Here is a 4,803-nt window from a genome sequence, read left to right as displayed (position 1 = left end):
ATGGGGGTGCCGTCAGGGCCTGGTGCTTCTCAATGTCTCCCAGGTCAGGGATAGAAGCGTCCAGACAGTGGTTGACGCCTCCCAAGAACACAGGGTGACCAGGAGACAGCATGGCAAGGGCTAGAGAAGACAATGTAGCTACAGAGGAAGCCCCCATAGACAACGTGAATCCAAGCCTGCAAAACCAAACACCGTTTTATGGAAGATATTTTTGTCAACTCCCAGAGAAGGTAGCGGAAATGCCAGACAATAAAATAGCAAGTTGAGGATGAGCCAGTAAAATCCCTCCGTAGTGTTTATGGCCTGGCTGCTTTGAAGCCAGGAGGGGAGCTTGGTCAGAGGAAGGGGTGTGAGCCTCGAGGGTGGTGGACAGACAAAACCTTAACTTTTACCCCACAAAAATCTTCCCACCGACACTTTCTCTAGCATTCTGCCTACTCCAGTGTGGTGTTCTTGTGCAGAGGATCCCAGAACACCCTAAGTTACATGGCATCTTTAATTAAAAAGTGAAATCCACCTATAAGGACAAAGAAGCCCAAGGACCCGATATCACTTAATCCTATTTGGCAGAAAAAGAAGTCACACTTAAATCTGAAAACATAATTGTTTCCTTAGTCACATTCAGAGTCGTATTCAGCAGGTTATACTGACAGTCATTGACTGACTGTCTCATATGTGTGGTGGCAGGGGATAGTTTGGTGGGGTCAGACATTACATACAAAGATAAGGGATCTGCATTGTTTCTTGTAGAGAATTGATTTTCTTTTTTTGTAACATCTTTTGCTTTACAATGGTGTGTTAGTTTCTGCTGTATAACAAAGCGAATCAGCTATACATATACATATATCCCCATATCCCCTCCCTCTTGAGCCTCCCTCCCACCCTCCCTATCCCACCCCTCTAGGTGGTCACAAAGCACGGAGCTGATCTCCCTGTGCTACGCAGCTGCAAAAATATGGAACGCTTTACGAATTTGGGTGTCATCCTTGCTTCAAGTAGCAGGGGCCATGCTAATCTTCTCTGTATCGTTCCAATTTTAGTATACGTGCTGCCGAAGTGAGCACGAGAATTGATATTTTAAGGCGAAGGGATGCTTGAGCAGAGCTGCGCTTTAGAAGAGCCATAGTAGAATAATTTTGAAGATACAGGTAATAGCTAATATTTCTTGAACACTTACTGTGTGCCAGAAAATGGGTTATTTTATTACATGCATTCTCTTCCAAAATCTCCATACAACCCTATGAAGTAGGTACTACTCTTGTCCTCATTTTTCAGCTAGGCAGTCTGAAGCGCAGGGAGGTCCAAGGACACACAGCTTGCAAGTGGTGGAACAAGGATGAGACCCAAGTCTCAACAACTGCAGAGCGCACACTCCTAACCACGATAGATCAGGCCTAGTGTGTACATTGCTCATTGCAGCGAGTGTGTCCAGAAAAACTTGTTTCATTCGTTTAGAAGATGGGGCAAACCTCTAGATTTGGGATTTTGAGATACAGATGTCAGGGGTGCCAGATTTAGCAAATAAAAATACAGAACACTTAGTTAAATTTGAAAAGTAGCTGTAACAAGCTTTTGTAACTTATTAAATGTAGCTGAGGGCTTCCCTGGTGGCGCAATGGTTGAGAATCCACCTGCTGATGCAGGGGACATGGGTTCGTGCCCCGGTCCGGGAAGATCCCACATGCCGCGGAGCGGCTAGGCCCGTGAGCCATGGCCGCTGAGCCTGCGCATCTGGAGCCTGTGCTCTGCAACGGGAGAGGCCACAACAGTGAGAGGCCCGCGTACCACACACACACACACACAAAAATGTAGCTGAATACAGGACATTTAAGGCACCATGCATAAAGATGCAGGACAAAAGTCACTAAATGCTGGACACGGCCTGTACACAGAGGATGCTTAGCAGCCCCACCAGGTGTGCACCTTGGGTCTGTCACGCCATTTCTCTGCCATCTTGGGCAAACCCACCTCTCTTCACCTCATTCTTCTCAGCTGAAAAATGTAGATAATAATATCTAAGTGAGATGATATAAAATGCCTGGTAGAGTGCCAGGCATAGAGTAGGTGCTCAATAAATGCTTTGTTGGTGAACTGGGCAACTGCCTAGTTTCCAGAAAAAGTGGTTGTTGTTGTTTTTTCCATTCAGAAGAACACTTAACTCTTACTGAGTATTTTATTCATCAAAGACTTGGCCTTTTCTTCATGAAAAATATATCTTTTAATGGGGGTCATTTCTTGATGTTTCGTGTAGCCTGTATTTATAAACACCAGCCATTTCCTCTAATAGGAAAGTTGCTACACAAGTGAAAAAAAAATAAGGCAACAGAAACAATGCCCATTATATTATCTTCAAGCCTTTATTATGTAGGTATTAAATTTGAACTCAGAGGTCGTCACACTCTGAAAGTGTTTCCATCTGGAGCGCTCCATTCTCCATTCTGTCGGTTCAATTAAGCCTGAGAATTTAAATTATCTCCCTAACTCTAAAAATATGTATAGATACTTCTGAAAGTGGAAACGATTCCAGGGCTTAGAAGAAATGCCGTGGAGTGAATGTGCTCACAGCTCTCAGGCCAGGAGGGTTGACCCTTCCAGATCTTTGAAAGGTTGTGGAAAGACCGTAAAAATCAAATCAAATCAAGTCAAAATAGACAGCCTTTCTCTCAAGAAGAGCGTTTGGAAAAGAGGTGGAGGGACGGAAGACTCGTGTGTGAAAGAAACATACACACTCAGTGGGAAACATATTTGTCTAAAAACATTAAATTAAAAACTCCGAGTGACAGCATTTCTTCCTTTCTTTCTCTCATTTCCAGTTTATTCTTATCAGAATTCTGTCAGCTCTCAAACTGACATTTTCCTGTTCTGATCTTTTCTCAGATAGTAAAGAGGGATTTTTATTTTTTTTATTTTTTTATGGGGCTGATGCAAACAGCAGATCCCTCTACAGAGAAACGTCAAGGACAGTTTGGAGTCCTAAACCCTGACCCTCCTGCCCTCTCCTAACTAGCTATTGACATTGAACTTAAAAAAAGCGGCAATGCTGAGATGAGATAATGCTTTAAAGTGGAAGAGAACAGGGCTACGGGGAAGAAGTGGGTGGGGGGATGGCAAGTGAATTTGCTGCTGGGCCAAGCGTCAAACTTCAGGCTTTGAAAAGTTCAGTTTTGCTTCAAGTATCCGGGAAAGAAAATGGGCCTAATCCTTGAGAACAGGTATGGGGTTAGAGAGTCTCTTTGGAGGAAACTCCTATTCCAGGAAATGTAATGTGGTCCCGTTTTCAAGATCTTTGGGGTCGATGAGCTGTCACACCGTTGTTGTTTTTTTAATATTTATTTATTTCATTTATTTATTTTTGGCTGCGTTGGGTCTTCGTTGCTGCACGCGGGCTTTCTCTAGTTGCGGCGAGCGGGGGCTCTTCATTGTGGTACGTGGGCTTCTCACGCGGTGGCTTCTCTTGTTGTGGAGCACGGGCTCTAGGCATGTGGGCTTCAGTAGTTGTGGCGCACGGGCTCAGTAGTTGTGGCACGAGGGCTCAGTGGTTGTGGCACATGGGCTTAGTTGCTCCGCGGCATGTGGGATCTTCCTGGACCAGGGCTCGAACCCGTGTCCCCTGCATTGACAGGCGGATTCTTAACCACTGCGTCACCAGGGAAGTCCTTGTCACACCGTTTTTGCACTGGACCCGTGAATGACTCCCTTTGCTCGTGTCCTGTAACAGAGTTGGGCTTTACCATGCACGCATTTGGAATTTTTGATGTGAATATCTAAAGGGACTTTCTCCATCGTTTCAAAACAGTGCAGTAGAAAGAACACGGCTTGCATTCGATTCTGATCCCTTTGTTCTCTGGATTCTATTAGCTTTGGCTTCTGTTTACCCTCATTTAAAGAGTCTTCCACCTGAAATTGTGAATGTGACCTGCTTCCTCTCTAGCTGGGAACAGAGATAAAAAGAGAAATGATTTCTCAGAAAAACCTTGACTGTGCTATTGTGAGCCATCTGTTCTTATTTTCCTATCACTGGGTCCTGAATGTTCTAGAATAAAGCCCTGGAATCTCTGAAAATGTTTCCTCCATTTCACCACTGGTTGGAAATGCGGTTCAGTGAACCCGTGACCGACCCAGAATAAAATTTGTAAGAGAGAAGCTTGGATTCCTTGGGGGTAGGGTTTATTTCATTTTAAAATGAGTCCTGGTACACCTGGACTCTCTCTTCTCACCTTATGGCAACTTATTTACAGAGAGCCTGGTGCCTTGATACTTCCGAAAGGCAGGGTGTTACTCTGCTTACACAGAAAGAAGTGAGGAGTTCTCTAAATGTCTCCACTTTCTAGAAGCTGCTGGTGTCTTCTGGGCCAAGCCCTGGGGAATCCAAACCCTTTCCAGGCATGCCAAAGGCCAGTGAGCAGCACGGAGAACTCTAATCCCATGATCATTGTTCACGGGTATGGGCAGACACCACTGTCTCTGTCTCCTTTATGTTCATTGCTTGAGACACTTGAAATTAGGCCTGACACAGCGCTAACAAATGTACTACAGGGAATGAGCCTGCACTGGGCCCTAGGGAATGATCTAGAAGGCTTAATAGGTCTTTTCCATCTTTAATTTCCACAGTTCTAAATATGCTGGCTGCTTATAAAGCAGTAGATTGATTTTCGGGCAGACTGGTTAGTTTTGAAAGCACTTAGTGGAGAGGATTTGGCTTTATGTAGCCATACCCCTTGACCTTGACTTTAGTTTGGACCTGGATTCTGAGAGCAGCCCTCAAGTAGTTCCTTTCACCTCCCTTTGGCAGAGAGCAGGTGG

At 44.8% G+C, this 4,803-nt stretch overlaps 1 pseudogene; it reads right to left on the bottom strand.

The window, feature by feature from the left end:
• Positions 1-949: 949 nt before the first annotated feature.
• LOC132481048 (U6 spliceosomal RNA) lies at positions 950-1,064 on the bottom strand (annotated as a pseudogene).
• Between the last annotated feature and the right edge of the window lie 3,739 nt (positions 1,065-4,803).

Source organism: Mesoplodon densirostris, chromosome 19 (genome assembly GCF_025265405.1).
Source record: "Mesoplodon densirostris isolate mMesDen1 chromosome 19, mMesDen1 primary haplotype, whole genome shotgun sequence".
Lineage (NCBI taxonomy): Eukaryota > Metazoa > Chordata > Mammalia > Artiodactyla > Ziphiidae > Mesoplodon > Mesoplodon densirostris.
This window is presented reverse-complemented; position numbering and strand designations above follow the sequence as displayed.